The 21,358-nt window shown below is 37.3% G+C and overlaps 1 pseudogene; it reads right to left on the bottom strand.

Annotated features, from left to right (window-relative positions):
* Nucleotides 1-66: 66 nt before the first annotated feature.
* Nucleotides 67-8,441, bottom strand: LOC143545774 (uncharacterized; annotated as a pseudogene).
* Nucleotides 8,442-21,358: the final 12,917 nt, after the last annotated feature.

The following is a 21,358-nucleotide window of genomic DNA, read 5'->3' as shown; positions in this document are numbered from 1 at the left end:
ATTAGCCCACCCAACTTTATACAAACTTATACTCACACTAATGTTTTTCTGTTATGTTGACATATAATACACACCATTTTCTATTTTTATACTTCATCTAACATATATTCACACTTAACACAAAACCACAATAATTGTCCAGTACCAAACTAAACATCTAAACTGTATTACGTATTTTCAAGACAGTACGAAACAAACCGTTAACTCCGTTAGTCAACGCATCCACACCATCCGAAAACCTTTTCGCCTTAACCGCCATCTCCTTCACACCATCCTCCAACCGAACCCGAACACCCTCATCATCTCCACCATTAACAACCGCCTCAACAAGATCACGCACCACCACCGCTTGCCTCGCCACGTCATCAACCTCCAAAACCACATTCCTCTTCACCTTCACCCAGTCAATAATCCGATCCAGCTCACCGTTGGCTGAGTCAACTCGGAACAAAACGGTTACCAAAACGCTTCCAACGAATACTGTAGCGTAAAACAACCGACGGACGAGATCTATTTCATTGCCATTGCCATTGCCATTGCCATTGCCATTGCCACGTGGCAGATTATCAATCAATACAATCAAATCCTCAATCAACGCCTTTGCGCGTAAACCTTTCTCCGTCGCCGGAGCTTCACCGACGACAAACCTAGTCAAAGCGTCCTTCGCCTTAATCAATTTTTCCGGCGCCGGTAATTCACCGGAATATTCTAGTAACCGGAGACTGTAATTAATCAAAATCCGTTGATTTGTTAACTGATTCACCGCGGATGATATCAAATTACAGAGATCTAGTACCTTAAAACTGTAATCCATATACAAATCCTAATTTATGTGAGCCTCTGCTTCGGAATGAAGCTTTGATAGACACGTTACCGCTTCTGATAGTGAAATTAAACTGATATTTGATGAATCTGGAGATAGATCTAGGGTTTTGAGATGGTTAATTATGTTCTGATTGAGTAATTGAGGGGTGAGTAGGTTAGGGTTTGGTTTGGTTTGGTTTGGGGATTTGTGGTGGTTTGGTTACGGGTGATCGGAAATGGTGAGATTGGATTGCTTTCTGTACAAGAAACATGGTTAAATGATCAGAACGGAAATTGGGGATTAGGGTTTCGTTACGGTGGTTTTATTTCATGATTTGGGGATTGACAAAGCGTGTGAAAGTGAAGGAAACTTCTAGGAAATACCGGAATTGCCCTTGACGGTTGAAGAATTGTTTTAACGGCCAACCACCCAGGTAATCTAATAATAGCAAAAGCCAACACCATACGTCTAAAATATAATCACAGATAGCGCTAGCTATGGAGAGCAAAACGGGTACCGGTACCAAAATTGTTATCAAATGAGTGTCAAGTTTTGAATTTTCGATATTGCTACTGGGACAGTACCGATATTTCCTGAATTTTGCCTTCAATATCATGATCGGTACCAGCTCATCCCTAGCACTAGGTAGGGGTGCAAACGAGCTAAGCAGCTGCGAGCTATTCAAGATCGACTCAAGAAAAAACTCGATCGAGCCCGAGCTCGATAGAGCCAAGCTCGAGCTCCATGTAAGTTCAACGAGCTCGGGTTCGGCTCGGCTCGTTTGCACCATTAGCGCTAAGTAGTCCAAGTCCACCATCTTCTGTTCCGGGGAAAATTCGTTATGTGAAGGTCCACTGTGGTAAAACCAGGTTGAGATCATGCTCGAATTTTAGACATTGCGGCCTTCGGTCTAAATCTTCACTTCTCCTTCAATGCTAGCTGAGCGAAACCTTAACAGTTGAAGATCTTTTTCACAATTATTTTATTTCTGACAAAATGGGAAAGTATTTTAATTCAATATTGCTACCAACAAAGAGAAAATACAAAGTTATAGTAAAACACTATATTGGCTATATCATAACATCTATCCAACATATGTGGCAACAAAATGTTAAGTAAAGAATATACAACGATTTAGTAAAACAAAATATATGCTATATCACATTTTCACAACATATATCCAACGTGTAAATATTACTTGTTATTGCTCGTCAATATGTTTAAGTTGGTGTTGTCATGTACTGTGCACATACGTTTCAATGTTGTGTCAAGACATTCAAATGTTGATACTAATGTTCTTGGGATGTTTGACATTTTAAGAAAAATGTGTAATCTCGAAAGTAACGTGAGTTAAACCCCTTGATAGGGAAACGACACGAAGCTAAGTTTTGTTTAGAAAAAGCGACACGGAATTGACAACATTATTTGGGACGGTCTAGACAGTATATGCTCTCACAAGTGTACTTTCCCACGACTGTCAAACATTTGTGAGAAATGAAAGGCTATGTCAAACATTTGTGAGAATTGCTTATCACGAGTACGATTTGAATATTAAACACGTGTTAATCTTAATAATGATGATAATTAGAATAATGTGGAAAATGAAATGATGTTGTAGGGCTTGTAGCAACTTCTCTACTTTAGTTTTTGCCACCTTTAGATGTCATATCTTAATGCAATAATATGCCCACTTGAAATTATAACATGTGTATCTTACTATACAAGTTAGATGATCAAATGATGATAATAATGGAGTTTCTTCAACCTCAAGCAACCAAACAAAGGCTAAATTGGTTTGTAATAATTAACATAATCAAACTACTTAGTTTTGGATTAATTAATATTAGCCTACAAGGCTACAACTTTGAAATATATTATTGCTCTAGAGGAATAATAACACCATCTAAAGTAATACTTAAACCACTAAACTTAAAACAAACTTTTTTTTTTTTTAGAAAATATTGATCCTTTTATATATAACACAAACCGAACTACATCTGGATAATGGGTAAGCGAGCAACAAGCTGTGCCGCTATCCTCTTTTGAATCGCAAAACATATTCTACTAAATATAAATCCTTGGTTCCTCGGGCTCTGCGAGTCACTGTGGACCACCTTCTGCACCCGCTCCAAGAAGCGAACCGCCTCGGGAGCTAGGGTCCAAAAGTGTCGAAGGCAAATAGAAAGTAGAAACCATAGTCCCTCGTCTTCCTCGTGTCGAACGATGAGTCAGCATCCTGCTGGCCCCACCCGACCCACCACTCGGTCTAAAATCGCTTACATGGCGGCAGAGGCTTGCCACATAAGCAAAGATTATGTGCATAAGCCGCTGCAGGGAAAATATTTAACGGTCTTCCTTGCGGTATCTCTCCACATAACTTGTTTGCTCTGAAGTTAGCATGCCTTAGATTTTCGACCACCAACAAACTTGTCGGTATTTTCCCGCCTATTGAGTTAACCGATATATCCAGCCACCTTAATTTTGTCAAACTTCCCAAACTTGGTGGAATTGTACCTGTTATATAGTTTCTTGAAACATCCAATGTTTTAAGTCCAACAAGTTTGGAGATTGTACTAGGGATACTACCTGCGATCCGATTGTTTGACAAGTCAACCGTCTCCAAGAACCGGCCTGCTGACGTCAGCAGGCCAGATAGCGGGCCCGAAAGCTGATTCGAGTGAAGGTCTAGTGTGACAAGCCCATCTGGTAAAATGATTTGTGATAAGTTGCCATTAAGTTGGTTGTTTGAAAGTTTGACTTTTTGTAAGCTGGTCAACCTTTGAAAAAAGTTTGATATTCCACCTGTGAAATGGTTATCAGAAAGGTCTATAGATGTGAGTGAACTTGGTTTTGTGAATATTGGTAAAAACCCTTTTAGATTACACCCTGACAAATAGACAGCCGACAGCTGTCTGGTTGTTATCCACTTCGGAATGGTTCTTAAATTGAACTTATTGTAAGATAAGTCTATAGATAACAGAGAAGGAATGCCTTTAGACAATGCATCATTAGGTAAAGGATCCGAAAGCGCGTTTTTGGAAAGATTGAGGTACCATAAGTTAGGTAGTTGTGAAATGGATGTCGGGATTTGACCAACAAAGCGGTTGGAACCTAGAGAGAGGGTGGTTAAAGACACGAGCCGCCCTATCTCAGACGACAGTTGACCGGTCAACTCGTTGTGGTTTAACGACAAGTCTTGAAGCTTGTACAAGTTGAACAACGAATTTGGTATTGGGCCTGAAAAGTGGTTATTGGAAAGGTCGAGAAACGTTAGGCTTGAAAACCGGCCCAAAATGACTGGGATCGAGCCTGATAACATATTGTAGCTTAGATCGAGATACTGCAAACGAGCCTGGCTACCTAAAGGTAACGTGAGAGGGCCCGTGAGCGAGTTTCTTGCCAAACTTAGTTGAACAAGTTTGCTCAACTTTCCAAAAGTGGACGGGATTGGGCCGGTTAAGTGATTGCCACTTAATGAAAGCGTTCGGAGTGAGGACAATTGGCCTAAACTTATAGGGATTGTTCCTTGAAGTGCATTATCTTCTAAACCAAGTTGTGTGAGTCGTAAAAGACCCGAGAAACTTGATGGGATCACACCCGAAAGCCGTTTCATACCGTTAATGACCAAAACCTCCAAAAACTTCAAGTCCCCTAAAGTAGGGGAAAGTGTACCCTTCATGTATATGCTACTATCTTGACCAAATGACCTTTGTAACATAACTTGTGTCACCCTGCCTGTAACACTATCACATTGAATACCCTCCCAACCGCCTCCGCAGCAATCTTTACCTCTCCAAGAAGACAAAATGCCAGTAGTGTCAACCAAGATTCTTGCTTTGAACCCAATAAGGGCTGCCCTATCAACTTCAGAACAAACTTGCGCTTTTGACAACCCGGAGACGTAAACTAAGAAAATGATCAAGATTTTGAAAACCCATGTGGAAATCATCATTTTAGAGGTGGGTTTGGTTTGGTTTATGGAAACAATAAGGTTTTGATGGTGAAAACTGAAATGGGGCATCAAAGGGAGTAATGGGGTTTAAGTATGTTTGGTTACTTTGACAAGAAGGTATGATGATGAAATTGTTAGTGGAAGGATTTAGGATTATAAGATGTGACAGGAGAAAGATATGATAGTGTTGATGAAGAATGTTACACTTATTTATAGGATCAGAAAGCATGCAAGGAGCTAGATACCAATGGAATTAAAATGGGATCATAAATTGGTGTAATTGCATTTAATACCCTCATACTTTAGGCTAGTTTTTATTTGTACCCTGGCATGGTATATTCACTATTCAGCCACAATTGCATCTCTTGTAAAGCTAATGTAAAAATTTCTAGAGACCTTTTAAAGCTAATGTAAAAATTTCTGACTTTTAAACTACATTTTTATGAAAGACTAACAAGTTTCAGATATTGCGTTCTTTATTTGGTTAGTTTCATTTAAGATATAATTTGTCCTTTCCTAGTGACTTCTAATACTCAATACAAATTTATTTAGAAAGTTATTAATTTTATTTTTTTTGTAATTTAATTGGAACTTAAGTTGCCCGCTTGACTTCTGTTTATTTAAAATGGGGGTAGCAGCACAACATGTTGTCCGTTTGCTTTATGTTTTAATGTAATCACTACTTTTTAATTTGCTATGATTTTTGTTTTAATGGCATGAAATTAGAACTTGAGTTGTATTGAGAATAAAGTATTGTAATCTCGTGAGATCCAAAAAATGTTTTATTATATGTACAACTTAGTTTCCAATAGAAATAAACAAATTTAGAAAAAAACAGAACAATACATATATTTAGATTTATACCAAAAAAAACTTACAAATGTAAAGAAAAACTAAAACATATATTAAATAAAAACATAACAAGGAAAGTGTTATATTTGGTAATGGAGTTTAAAAAAATGGAAAACCACACCAATCTTACATAACCTTTTATAACATAAAACAAAAAAGAAAAGAAAAAAAGAAAACTGAAATGTTACATGGATTTTGGTAAGAAGATTTGTTTTGGGATTTATTAAATTTTGGGGTTGAAATTAATATACAGCAAAAGTGAAGGGTTGAAAAGTAAAAAAAAGGTTTTGAAAGTTAACGGACTAACGGGGGAGCTTGACTTTGAATAGATTCACATGGGAGTAATTTCACGAGGACCTCAAGTCTCACTGATAGTTTTTGTAACGTTGGAGCGTAATTTTTCAAATAATACTCCCTTGACGGTAGAATATTAAAAACATGTTTATATCCTTTGCAATTATATTAACCACCACTTATAATTATATGAATTACATCTTTTTTTTTATTTGATTGTAATTTAATTAACTAGCATTACATAGGATTTAACAAGCCAGGTTGTTTTTAGCCTGTTAAAGATTAACTTGCTAAATGCTTGAACTGAGGTAAGCTTAAATAAGTTATATAAATGTATACATGTCACTATACAAATTACATCATTTTTTATTTGATTGTATTTTCATTAAATAACATTACATAGATATTAACAACCCAGGTTGTTTGTAACCTATCAAAAATCAACTTGTTATATGCTTGAATTGAATTGAGCTTAAACGAGTTTTATATATGTATACGTGCAAGTCACCATGATAAAAATAAATAAAAACATATATGTTTTATGTACAAAATTAAAATTATAAAAAAGATACGTATACAAATAATAATTAAATTATATATATGCCTGGGCTTAAAAAATTCTCACGAGTCAGAGCTAAATCTTTGGATATAAACATGTCGACTTCAACATCGAGTGCATCTCTACTCATTTGCACCGTAACATGACAAGAAGAAAAATGCTAATTATTTCAACCGTCAATGTAATCTATAATTTAAACTTAATTAATACACACATGAATCATGTATACTTGGTTCAAAAACGATCGGTCGCTACATGTTTTTTTTCCAATGTCTAGACTAATACTAATTTAAAAGTTGTCGAAACTGATCTCTGCCATATCTAAGTTTCGAACAGCCGCGAAGCAAGGAGTTACCACTAGTCGATACAAAATTGAACTTTTTTTAAAAATGTCCATCACAACGGAACTCAATTATTAGTGTTAACAATTAATCGACTGAGATCTAACTTTGATGGCTTACATTGGAATCAATGGTAATGGCAATTTTGTTACTACTATTGCTCCACAACAATAAATATACTTATTTGCTCATGTTCGAACTTGGGACCTCACCTTTAAAAAGCTTGTGTGTGTCAAGTAAGCTAGCCTCATACTCACAAGTGTAGTTTTTAGTTTGAAAGGCATTTAATCAATGTAAAGACTTATTGTATGATTTTTATAGCTCCTAGCTAAAAGTCTTTTATTCTTTGTTTTTTCAATAAAGTAAGAAATAAATGTTGTTATTTATTAAATATGTTACATACTAGTGTTAGTGCATTATGTGGTGTCCGTAGCCTTTCGAATAAGTTAGAGATAGTCTAGTTTGTATATTTATTGTAAAATAGCTCACTCGTTATGGATTGTATAGCTCGTTATAGACTAGCTATTCCTTAAGTTATGAGCCAATTCACTATGGATTGTATAGCGAATAAAGGCCCATTCGTAATGTAATATAATGAATGGAGGCTATACTGTTAATGTATTCCTCATTCGTTATAGAGAGATAACGAATGGGAAGCCATTCGTGAATAGGATCACTCATTCGTTAGTGTTGTATAACGAATGGGGTCTATGCCTATAAATAAGTTGATTCTATTAGTTGAATGTAGAGATCCGTGTTTAAGTTATTGTAGTGTCGTTACCATGTTGGATTCTCTCTAGACATAAGTTATTCACCCTAATGTATTTTCCCCATTAATGTAATGAATAATATTTAACGTATTCGTCTTATTTGATGTATCGTGTTAGCGGCTAGATCTTGGCTCGTAATGTGTTTCAACAGTGGTATCAGAGCAGATGGTTGCTCTTGATGCATCAAATTAAGGTATGAATCTGGTCAGAAAGGTGTTCTTCGTGTTCATCAAGTTTTGGTACTGTTTTGGTCAGATTTGGTTTAAATTAAGGTGTTATTGATGGTTTTACGGGCGGATTCATGTTTATTGATGAAATACGAAGATTTGTGTTCAATCTGGTGGTTAGTTATGGTGTATTGAAGAATCCACCATTGAAGAGGACGTTAATGTTTGATCCGATTCAGATTAAATCAGTGGTTATTAAGTTAATTTGAGGATAGATTCGAGATCGTAATGAAATTCCGAGTATTCGGAGTGAATTTCATGATTAGTTATGATGTTTTGATGAATCTGCCATGGAAGAAGCTTGATTTGCAGATTCCGGCATTGTAACAACATTTTCTGGTTATGTAACTATTTTTTCGGCTAAACACGTTTTTCCGATGAATAATTGCAGATCCAACAACCCATTCGTTATGTTAGTGTAACCTGATGGTCGGTTAATTTGTACATGTTTTAGTTCATTTATTATTTAGTTTTAACTGTTTATTTTAGAACTATCGATACTTCATACGTGTATTATTGGATTTTAGGTCACAGGCGTTAAAGCACTCATTTTGGACCTGTTGTGACACGGAATGAAGACCCGGGATGTACAGCACGCGAAACGATAACATTTTCTGAATATTGGCTGTAGCAGAACCCATCGCGGTACGCGATGGGTGTGTTGAGGGTCCCATCGCGTACCGCGATGGGACTTAAATGAAGATGTTGACTTATGGTCAATCGCGGTACACGATGGGCCATAGACGACCCCGTCGCGTACCGCGACGGGAGTGCAGGCGGGATTTTGAGTTTATATCTTTATTTTCATCAACAACAAACCCTAGGCCGTTTTGACAAATAGAGGCGATTTCCAGCAGCTCCGAGAGGCGATTTCACCATCCTAGCTCGTGTCAAGACCATATCTATGATCCATATCATCCGTATCGAAGATTTGATGATGTCGCGGCTCGGCTAATCTCCTTGAACCGCACCCGGGATGTAAAGTTTGTAACCATTTACAGTGTTTCTTATTTGATTGGGAATACTTATGTTTTGATTATTGAAGATTGATATATGATTATTGATGTTTAGTATTTCTGTGTGTCCGGTCGGTTTAGGTTTACGTTGGTCTGAACGATCTGTTACCAGTTGCTAGATAATTAGTCATATAACTGTTTGGTTAGATTGAAAATGATAAAACGTACAATTACCCTTAACTGAGTCACACTGGCAAGGACCGTTTGATAACCAGTGTCGTGTGTAAAGTAATTGTTGACGTATAAGGTTTTGTCTGGTTGATCAGTTTTTAATTAATCGTTGATAATCAATCTGTTAGGTTGCATGAGATACTGTTTGGTTTCTTACTTGAATTCCCGGGTGTGGTTTGCTTTGTTAACTGCTTAATATTTGTTTACTTGTTCGTTGCTTAGTTCTCTTAATTTAAACTATTACTTGTGTGATCAGCACTAAAACCGTTTACTTCATAATATTAAACATGTTACACGAATTACATTAACCACATACTCCTTGTGATACGATACCCTACTTGCTCTATCTATTTAGAGTAATTAGGTTTTTGATTGACTCAAACGACGGTCAACAAAATGGCGCCGTTGCCGGGGAGTTAGTGCGCTTAGTGTTTTCGTGTTATTTGATTTCTTTGTTTATTTTAGTTTAGTTTAGTAATTTTAATTTTATTTTTGGTTTTTATTTTATTTTTCCATTTTACGAGGGGTGTGTTGTTTGTACAGGTAACATGTATTTACACACCCGCCACTCGGGAAGACAGTCACCCCTTATGGGTCAAAACCAAAACCCATCCCGAAACCCAAGCACGCAACTGTCACTATGAGCAATTATGGTGATTTTTGTTATTGTGAAGACCCGTATCAATATCGGGATTGTCCAGTAGTTGCACAAAATTGGCGAGAGTGTTGCCATGGGCGAAGATATATGACGACATGCTATGAAGATAAAAAGATTTTGTCATATTATTCACACTCTGAACAACACACATCACCAAATTATGATGAAGATTATCAATCAGACATGGATGGCCAATATAATCAAGAGCGTATTATGCCAACTGCGAACCGGAGATGCCCTATTCCTCAAGTTCCCAAGACACGGTGGAATCCAAACTTGACAAATTGATAAATATTATGGTTGAGCATAACAAGGAATTAGAACAACAAAGGAAATCTCTCGAGTCTAAGTGGACCAATCAAATTAATGAAGAATTATACACACTAAACCAGACTGGGATGAGGATGATTATGAATATTCTCATGAAGAAGATTATTATGAAGAAGATGATTATGAATATTCTCATGAAGAAGATGATTATGAATATCCTCAGTCGGTTGATGAAGACCAACAATATATTCTGCACTCTAAGCTCGATACCATCATGAACACGTTAATGGAACATAAGATACAGATGATGGAAGAAGAAAATGAATATGAGTTAAGACATGAAAGAATTTTGGCCTCGCTCAATCCGAATATTAAGGACAATACTGAAATCAAACGAGACCAAGAAGAGTTGGCTAGTGGTACTATGTTTTATGGTGATGAAGAGAATGATGTTGTTGATCTTCCAAAGCAAGAAAGTGAAAGTGTGATTCAAGTAGAAGATACAACTCCTTCAGAGTATGAAGAGCCCAAGGTAGCCAATGTGAATCCTATGCCTTTTCCAGTGCTTATTATTCCAAACAACAAGCGTGGGGATGAAGGCTTGGCAAAGAATAAAAAGAAAGTAAGCTTGCAAGATATTGGGAAAATTATTAAGAAACGACATCACAATAATCATTCAAGTAGCATGCCAATCACTGTAAAGCGGTTATGGACTTGGCATGTAAGCTACCGAGCGCATATTGGAAACTCGGTGGGTAAGTGTGCACTTCGACCACCGTGAGGAATTCAGGTATTGTCGAGCTGTAGACATCAGTTCAGCGCTAACCGGGAGGCAACCCGGGGTTTGTAAGTATCTTTCCAATTTGTTTTTATTTGAGTTATTATCTTCCGTGTTTGATTTATTTGTATATTTTGTTGTAATCGAACTTTGTGGGTGTAGTTCACCATAAACCCTCACGAGACCCCACTCGTCCTCCCGGGCTACCGGGGGGGGGGGTTACAGGGCTTGTTTCATATGCTAAATGCAATTGTGATTCCCACGAAAGTGAGTTAGGTCTTTTAACGTTTTTAATTAATTTAACATAATTTATTATGAAACGAATTAATTTGGTTCGGTAATTGTTTTAATAAATTAACGAATACTCATTTTCATAACTCTTAAAAGACCTATGTTTTATTTTTGTGATAAGCTTGCTTCTACACATCTCGAGATTTTGCAGGTTCGATTGTCAATTTGGTAATTGGATGAGACGAGAGTATACGAGTGTTAAGAGAGTTCATGTCACACTCCGACCAAAGGCGGCGGAACATGCCGAGGTGTAACGATTGCCCATAAGTGCATGACACTATTTAAAGTGACAATATTTAACAAACTCATTTCATTTCACAACATCGAAAATGTCACATAACCAAATATTCGTAAGTCAAATACAACAAAATATAGCAAAATATAGCAAATCAAATATTGTTCATTTTTTCTAATATCCTAACGGTATTTGTGTCATTTTCTTCACCGAACTCCATAATCAACCTAGATGCAAACCTGTAACATTTCATAAAATAAAGTTGTCAACACAAAGGTTGGTGAGCAATTCATAAGTTTGAACAATAGATATATAGTATGAAAAGCCACAAAACTAGTATACAAAACCATAAATAATAGCTATAAACTTGGATAAATTGACAATCGCTAATAGAATTACGTTAGCGCCACCTAGCTACAAGGGATTGCCATGTAGTCTAGGATTTAATAGAATATCGTTAATTTCATTACGTTAACGACACCTTGCTACAAGGGGATGCCAAGTAGTCTAGGATTTATAGATTCCACCAACCGAAAGCGATAAACACATAGGCATATAAGCATAGAACACCAAATCGAGCAATTATTCAAGTAAAGTATACAACAACGTTTGTGGTTTAAGACTCAAGTATAAATCATTTGATTTGAATAAGTATGAAATGTCACCCCAAAACAAAAGATAGAAAATATGAAGTTACTCACGTTCAAGTATAAAACTTGATCGGTAAAAGATGAATAACCGGATGGATGAAGTTTAACGAGCAATGTCTAAATGACAATAAAATCTTGGATTTAGAATGGTTGTCTTGAAGAGACTTGAGAGAGACTTTGGAGAAGATGAACAACCAAAATGGTGTATGGAGCCTTGATTTTATAATGGTAAGAGTATGGTTCATACAAATAGGGTAAAGATGCATGTGATGGTTGAAATGGTCAAACAAGTTTTTGGTAAATGGCAATAATAGTCCCCAAAGTTTGGTTTAAGTCATTTTAAGGAGTTTTACGGACCAAAAAGAATGTTTTCAAGACCCAACAAGTGTAAAACAATATTGTAACATAAAATCCATCATTTTTATTATATCATAAGCTTTGGTTTACAAAATGAGTCGGTTTACATGATAAACGAATACAAAAACGAATACAAACGAGACCCGAAATTGACGAATGTCACAGTATCCCCTACTTTAGGAAATTTCGTCCCGAAATTAAGATGACGATGATGATGCAAACAAGTGTGGATACTTCTCCTTCATTGTGTCTTCTCGTTCCCAAGTGAACTCCGCGCCACGCCGTGATTCCCATCGAACTTTGACTAACCGAATACGACTACGCTTGGTTTTCTTCTCGCTGCGATCCATGATCTCAACGGGTCGTTCAACCATGATCATCGAATCATCGACGTGTACTTCGTCGAGAGGTATATGGAGATTACCCTCGGCTAAGCACTTCTTTAGATTGGATACATGAAAAGTCGGATGAACACCGGCAAGTTCTTCCGGTAGTTCGAGTCGATAAGCCACCTTCCCAACACGTTCAAGGATTTTAAAAGGACCAACGGAACGAGGAGATAGTTTACCCTTCTTTCCAAAACGGACTACCCCCTTCCAAGGAGATACTTTTAAAAGGACAATATCGTCAACATTAAATTCGATAGGTTTTCGCCGTATATTGGCGTAACTCTTTTGACGATTTCTAGCGGCTAGGAGATTCTTACGGATTTGATTAATGACATCGGTGGCTTCTTGGACCATCTCGGGTCCCGTGATTTGAGCTTCACCGATTTCGTTCCAACAAATCGGGGAACGACATTTACGACCGTAAAGAGCTTGAAAAGGAGCCACTCAATGCTAGAGTGGTAGCTATTGTTGTAGGAGAACTCGATGAACGGAAGATGAGAATTCCAATTCCCACCGAAATCAAGAACACATGCTCGTAGCATATCCTCGAGTGTTTGGATTGTACGTTCGGATTGTCCGTTCGTTTGAGGATGATAAGCGGTGCTAAGATCGAGACGTGTTCCCAAAGCTTTTTGAAGATATCGCCAAAAATGAGAGGTAAAACGGGCATCGCGATCGAAGATGATAGACAATGGCAAACTGTGTCGACACACGATTTCCCGAACATAGATTTAGCAAGCTGCTCGACAGAGTACTTCTCGCGAATCGGAATGAAATGAGCAGATTTGGTTAATCGATCGATGATCACCCAAATGCTATCGTTGCCTTTCTGGGTTTTGGGTAAAATGGTGATAAAGTCTATAGCAATGTCTTCCCATTTCCAAACGGGAATCGGTGGTTGCTCGAGTAGACCAAAAGGTCTTTGATGTTCGGCTTTGACTTTCGAGCAAGTAAGACATTTATATACAAACAACGCTACGTCCTTTTTCATACCCGGCCACCAAAAGGTAGCACGAAGATCGAAATACATCTTATCCGCACCGGGATGAACGGAATAATGCGAATTATGAGCTTCGTCGAGAATACAAGTACGAAGGTCATCGCGATCGGGAACCCACAAACGATTGAGAAAATACAAAAGACCATCGGGTTTGGTTTCGAGTTGAAGTTCGGCTCCACATGACATTTTGTCGTACATATTACCTTCTTCGACGGAGGTGCGTTGAGCTTGAATGATACGAATTTGAAGATCGGTTTGAACAATGACGCTTAGAAGTAGAACGGATTTAACATTAACCTTTTGACTTAGGGCATCGGCGACAACATTCGCTTTACCGGGGTGGTAGCGAATCTCGCAATCGTAATCACTAAGTAATTCGGTCCATCGTCTTTGTCTCATGTTGAGATCTTTTTGGTCGAAAATGTGTTGAAGGCTTTTATGATCGGTAAAAACCACACATTTTGTACCATAAAGGTAATGTCTCCAAATTTTTAGAGCGAAAACTACGGCACCAAGTTCGAGATCGTGAGTCGTATAGTTCTTCTCGTTGACCTTAAGTTTCCTTGATGCGTATGCGATGACTTGACCTCGTTTCATGAGAACACAACCAAGGCCTTGATGGGATGCATCACAAAATACAACAAAATCGTCGTTTCCATCGGGAAGGGTTAGAATAGGAGCATTGCAAAGCATGTCCTTGAGAGTACAAAAGGCTTCCTCTTGCTTCGAACCCCAATCGAAGGGTTGTCTCTTATGGGTGAGAGAGGTAAGAGGCAAAGAGATCTTGGAAAAATTCCATATGAAACGCCGATAATATCCGGCCAAACCGAGGAAGGATCGAATTTCTGTGGGAGTCGTTGGAGTTTTCCAATCCTTAAAGGCCTCAATTTTAGCGGGATCAACATGAATACCTTTGTCGTTTACGATATGTCCCAAAAATTGAACTTCCTCGAGCCAAAATTCACATTTGGAGAATTTGGCATTGAGTTGTTCGTTTCTAAGGAGTTCGAGAATGGAACGCAAATGATGTTCATGTTCGGCTTTGGATTTAGAAAAGATAAGGATGTCATCAATAAAGACAATAACGAATTTATCAAGGAATGGTTTGCAAACGCGGCTAATGAGGTCCATAAATACCGCGGGTGCATTTGTTAACCCGAAGGGCATAACCAAAAATTCGAAATGTCCATATCGAGTACGGAAAGCGGTTTTAAGAATCTCTTCTTCGCGAACACGCAATTGATGATAACCCGATCGAAGATCAATTTTGGAGAAACAAGTTGCGCCTTGAAGTTGGTCGAATAAGTCGTCGATACGTGGCAATGGATAACGATTTTTAATAGTAAGCTTGTTGAGTTCACGATAATCAATGCACATACGAAACGAACCATCCTTCTTTTTCGCGAAGAGAACGGGAGCTCCCCAAGGAGAAGAGCTTGGACGAATGAAGCCTTTATCGGAAAGTTCTTCGAGTTGGTTTGATAGTTCTTGCATTTCCGACGGGGCTAGACGATAAGGAGCCTTGGCCACGGGCATCGCGCCGGGCACAAGATAGATTTGGAATTCAATCGGACGGACGGGAGGAAGACCGGTAACATCATCGGGAAAGACATCAAGGAAATAACGAACAATAGGAATATCTTGGATCTTCCTTTCCTTTTTGTCTTTTGTCACGGAGAGAGCTAGAAACGGAACGTACTTTTGGCGTAAGTACTTTTGCGATTGAGCACACGACATAAGGTTTAGCCTTCGTGACGTTGTATTTCCAAAGACTTTAAGAATTTTACCGTTGACGAGCGGATGCGAATGAATTTATCAAAACAAACGACTTCGGCACGGTGCAAAGATAACCAATCCATGCCTACTATAACATCGAAGCTACCCATTTGCATCGGGATGAGATCGATGGAGAATTTATGCTTAGAAAGAATAAGAGAACAATCGCGGACGACGGAATTGATGGTAATAGAATTTCCATTGGCGACTTCAACAGAGAACGGTCGGGAAAGCTTAGTTCGAGGCATTGCAAGTTTCGACTCAAATTTCAAAGAAATAAAACTTCTATCGGCACCGGTATAAAATAAAATAGAAGCCAAATGATAGTTCACCAAAAACATACCGTTCACAACATCGTTTGCCATTTGAGCTTGATTTGCATTCATCATAAAAGCTCGCCCTTGATTACCATGGTTGACTTGAGGTGCTTGTTGTGGAGGTGGATGTGGTGCTTGGATTGCTTGGATGGGTTGGATGAGTGGTGCATTGAGTTGGGGAATTTGGGGTTGATAGGTTTGGACTTGGTAAGCTTGGGTTTGGTAGTAAGGTACGGTCATGGTTTGGTTAGCAAAGGTGAGGCGAGGGCAATTGTTGCGAAAATGGTTTGGATCTCCACAATTGTAACAAGCTCAGGGTGGTTGGGGTTGGTTTGGTGGATAGGGTGCATATCGGTTTTGGGAATTTTGGGGAAAAGTTCTTGGTTGGTTTGGTTGGTTTGGTTGGTTGGGTTGGGCGGATCGGCAAGTAGTGTTGAGATGGCCAAGTCGGTTACAAAAGGTACATTGGCGACAAGGCGAGTTTGTTGGGTGGTGAAATTGGCAAGCGTTACATAGCGGATAAGGACCGGTATGGGGTCTTCGGTTTTGGGGAGCTTGGGTTTGTTGTTGAGGCTGGGTAACGGCACAGTTTCAGTAGTTGTTTTTGGGTTTCTTGTTGTTGTTGTTGTTATTGTTGTGTCGGGAGGAGTTTGAGTAGTTTATGGCTTGTGGTGCGGGTTCAACCTTGGCTTGCGGTGCGGGCTCGGGCTTGTCTTTCTCTCTTGCTTTCTTGAGGGTTAGGGTACCCGCCTTCACGTGATTTTCCGATAGCCAACCGGCTAACGTGATGGCTTCCTCAACATTCGCGGGTTTGCTACTCATGACCGAGTCCCGGATTTTCATCGGTAAACCCCCAATATATTTGTCAATTTCACGTTCGGGTGGGGTAACCAAGTGAGGTACAAGAACGCTTAGCTCGTGGAAACGGAGCGAGTAAGCGGCGTTATCACCACTTTCTTGTTTTAGGTTCCAAAATTCTTCCTCAAGCTTTTGGAGCTCGTGTTTGGGACATAATTTCTTCTTCATAAGCTCCTTAAGCTCGGCCCATGGAAGAGCCATGGCCACATCCGTACCTTGGAGGTGCATAACACTACCCCATCATGTTAGGGCGGTTCCCCTAAACATGCTTGAAGCGAAGTTTGTCATTTTCGCTTCGGGGCATTCGCTGTGTAAAAACACATTCTCCACAGATTCGAACCATTGCAACAAGGTAGTCGCACAGTTGGTTCCAAAGAATTCGGACGGGTTGGCACTAGTAAATTGTTTAAGCAGGTATGATGCGGGTTTGGGTTCAATAGGTGCAACAACGGGTGCGTGTTGGTTTGCTTGTATTTGGGTCATAAGTTCGGGAATCACCGCGGCCATTTGCTTGGCGACGAGAGCAGCCATACATCGGGTGGAGTCATATCGCGGTTGGCGTCTTAGCGGAGGCATGCTAACATTTATAAAGAAAATGGAATAAGTTTTGGATAAAAGGAAATGAATATAAATGTGTATAAAATGAAATGAGATTTCGATTTTGATTTGTGAATCTTAGAGTTAGTATGGAGAAGATGTTAGTTTTAGATAAAATATAAAACTTTGTTTATAAATAAAAAACCGTAAACAAAACGTAAATGATTTTTTTTTCTGAGATAAGGCTTGAAAATTTGAGATTTGGAGATTTATAGAGTCGGAAGAATCGCGCATGAAATCACCATGACTTGATATTCCAACACTAAATAAAAGGTTTTATAAAACACAACGTTGGAGTCCAAACATGTGCACGTAACCACGCGACTTTTTCATGTTTTAGACTCAAATAACAATGATAACACAATAAATCGAGATACAACGTCATGCCAAAACACTAGTCCACGAAATCACCGTAGCCCTATTGTTTTAACACCGAAAAATTAGGATGGCGACCGGAACGCTCGCATTCGACTACTTAAAGAGTTAACATTTATAACACGGTTTATAGCCTAGAAAACGAGCATTATAACTCAAATATCCCAGGTAAGTAAATCACCTTCGATCCTTGGAATCTTTTTGTCAAATGGTCATTTTATAATGTCTCGCTTTCTATGATGGCTACAAACCCGATATAAACGCAACCTTTAAGGGATTTGAAACAACGGGATCCAAGTTAATCTTGTAATCCATAAAACACAATAAAAATCTACTTTTTGCGTTTTAAGGTAAGGATACCTTGGAAATACTATGAAAGTGTGTGTATGTGAACATTTAGGATATTGGTGAATTTTAAACAAGTTCATAAATAAACATACGATATGAACAATAAAATAGAGTAAACACGTATGAACACACGTATAAGACCCTAAGCATAACAATTCTAGGTCGTTACGTCTAACTACCTATCTTAATTTTCATGGCTCTGATACCAATCTGTCACACCCCGACCAAAGGCGGCGGAACATGCCGAGGTGTAACGATTGCCCATAAGCGCATGACACTATTTAAAGCGACAATATATAACAAACTCATTTCATTTCACAACATCGAAAATGTCACATAACCAAATATTCATAAGTCAAATACAACAAAATATAGCAAAATATAGCAAATCAAATATTGTTTATTTTTGCTAATATCCTAACGGTATTTGTGTCATTTTCTTCACCGAACTCCATAATCAACCTAGATGCAAACCTGTAACATTTCATAAAATAAAGTTGTCAACACAAAGGTTGGTGAGCAATTCATAAGTTTGAACAATAGATATATAGTATGAAAAGCCACAAAACTAGTATACAAAACCATAAATAATAGCTATAAACTTGGATAAATTGACAATCGCTAATAGAATTACGTTAGCGCCACCTAGCTACAAGGGATTGCCAAGTAGTCTAGGATTTAATAGAATATCGTTAATTGCATTACGTTAATGACACCTTGCTACAAGGGGATGCCAAGTAGTCTAGGATTTATAGATTCCACCAACCGAAAGCGATAAACACATAGGCATATAAGCATAGAACACCAAATCGAGCAATTATTCAAGTAAAGTATACAACAACGTTTGTGGTTTAAGACTCAAGTATAAAGCATTTGATTTGAATAAGTATGAAATGTCACCCCAAAACAAAAGATAGAAAACGGGGTATGAAGTTACTCACGTTCAAGTATAAAACTTGCTCGGTAAAAGATGAATAACCGGATGGATGAAGTTTAACGAGCAAGGCCCAAATGACAATAAACTCTTGGATTTAGAATGGTTGTCTTGAAGATCTTTAAATAAAATAATTGTTGCAAAAAGTAAACAATTAAAGTTCAATGTTTAAAATGTAACTATTTAAGAATTTATAATAACAATCCTTTAAAAATGTAAGTTTGCTCGAAACCGGTTTAAAGTATCTAACCTTAATATTTACTTAACCAATGTTAAGTAATAAGGTGGGAAAAATGCTAAAATGCAAGTTACTTTAGGACAAAGATACTAAAACGGGTTTTTAACGAGTGTTCGGGTTGTCGATTCGGGTCTTGACAAAAGGTCAAACCCAAAGTCAACTTTCCAACATATTAATTGTTATGAGATAACTCATTAAAATATACTAACACTTAACCAAGTATGTAGATCTATTGTTTAGAACTAACAACGCACGTTAAGCGAGTGTTCGGTTTTTTCGGTCCAAACTATGTGATGAGATCAAGTTGGATCCAACAATTCCAAGTACTTAAGAAAATAATTAAAATCAGTTTTTAAACTATTTTTAAAGAAATATACAAGTCTTGATAGCTAAAAACACACGTGTGTGTCTTAAGCGAGTAAAAGTCGGTATAGTTCGGTTTGGTTCGGTCTCCATCTCACAAATAGTTCATAGATGGTTTCTACATGCCCAAATATCATAGAACTTGTATATTGGTTTATAAATGAAGAAAAATTAAATTTTACAACTAAAAAGTTAACTACAAGTCTTTTAAGCAAAAGTTTCGGTTTAGTTCGGTTTCCATCTCCCAACGAGTTCATAGATGGATTCCATATGCTTAATATCAAAGAACTTGTAAAAATGATTTTTGAAACTCAAATCTAGAAATAAACATGTTTAAACAACTATTTTAACAAAATTAGTAAACAAAAGTTCGGTTTCCGGTTTGGACTAGTTTCGGTTAAACCGAGGTTAGTCTTATACAAATCCACACCATGGAACTTGTAAATAAGATGAACAATCTAAAAGGGTTAGATGTTAGTCATAAGTGATATGTGTAATAAATTATGTGTGTGTATATATATATCAAGAACACGAAGTCCTCCATGAAGCCTTGCCTTATGACATTTGAAACTTAACCAACCGGAGTCGGTGAAGTAACAAATAAAGGAAACAAGGGGTGTGTATTATATATATGTTGTACCACCATATTCAAGTGTTAGTAATATTAGATGAACAAGTTAAAATGAAAGACTATAGTTAGTTGACCTTAAGAAATCAAAATAACAAAATGTTGAAGATGAATGCTTGGATTTGAGAGAGATTTTGGAGAAGATGAACAACCAAAATGGTGTATGGAGCCTTGCTTTTATAATGATAAGAGTATGGTTCATACAAATAGGGTAAAGATGCATGTGAGGGTTGAAATGGTCAAACAAGTTTTTGGTAAATGGCAATAATAGTCCCCAAAATTTGGTTTAAGTCATTTTAAGGAGTTTTAAGGACCAAAAAGAATGTTTTCAAGACCCAACAAGTGTAAAACAATATTGTAACATAAAATCCATCATTTTGATTATATCATAAGCTTTGGTTTACAAAACGGGTCGGTTTACATGATAAACGAATACAAAAACGAATACAAACGAGACCCGAAATTGTCGAATGTCACATCTATGAACCTTAGAATTATTCTCTTGTAGGGTTTAGTGGTCGTGAGTTGAATAACATCTTATTTCTAACACCAGACATTTCTTTTCGTGTACATATGTTGCTGATCAACACACTCATTTTCCTTTGGTACTTCTGAGTGTTATAGTTGATTCGTAAGGCATCAAATTGTACTGCTGAAATTTTTAGAATGTAATGTACTAAAAAATGCATTTATTTCCATGTGTAAGCCCTTAATTTTATGGGTCATGGTATTTTACATTATGATATATTCGGTAATGCCATTTAACCTTATAGTTAGAATTTTCAAGAAAGAATGCATGCATCTTATGAGTTATTTTGATTAGTCATAGGAAAAACTAAATCAAGAATAACTCTAGTGATAGCATTTATTTAAATAAATTATTGATTATCATTATTATAAGAGACATTATGATTGACGCATCCCATTTGTTATGCTCTAGTTTTTAATATAATGATTGTTATTAGAAAGAGCAGTAGGATAGCCATATCATGTCTTAATGAATAATTAAAATTGGGAGAGCTCAATGTTATTAAAACTCTTTAAGAGACAAAATTCAATTGTATTTTAAGATTAGAGTGGATGATTTGGATGAGATCGTTATTTATGGAAGAAAATATAGTGAGTAATATTATGGGATATTAAAATAATATAGATTAAAGTTTATGATCATTAGATTAACGAAGGATCATTAATATGAGGATGATTATATTTTATTGAAGATGTGATATGTCTATCATTAACATCAAACTAATAGACTATAATAGTTCTACTTAAACAAAAAATTTGGTTCAAATCTTTTTAATGATTA

Source organism: Bidens hawaiensis, unplaced genomic scaffold (assembly GCF_021521415.1).
Source record: "Bidens hawaiensis isolate Kalapana, Puna unplaced genomic scaffold, B.hawaiensis_p1.1 tig00014036_1, whole genome shotgun sequence".
Taxonomy (NCBI): domain Eukaryota; kingdom Viridiplantae; phylum Streptophyta; class Magnoliopsida; order Asterales; family Asteraceae; genus Bidens; species Bidens hawaiensis.
Note: the sequence above shows the minus strand (reverse complement) of the source record. Positions and strands in the feature narration are given on the sequence as shown.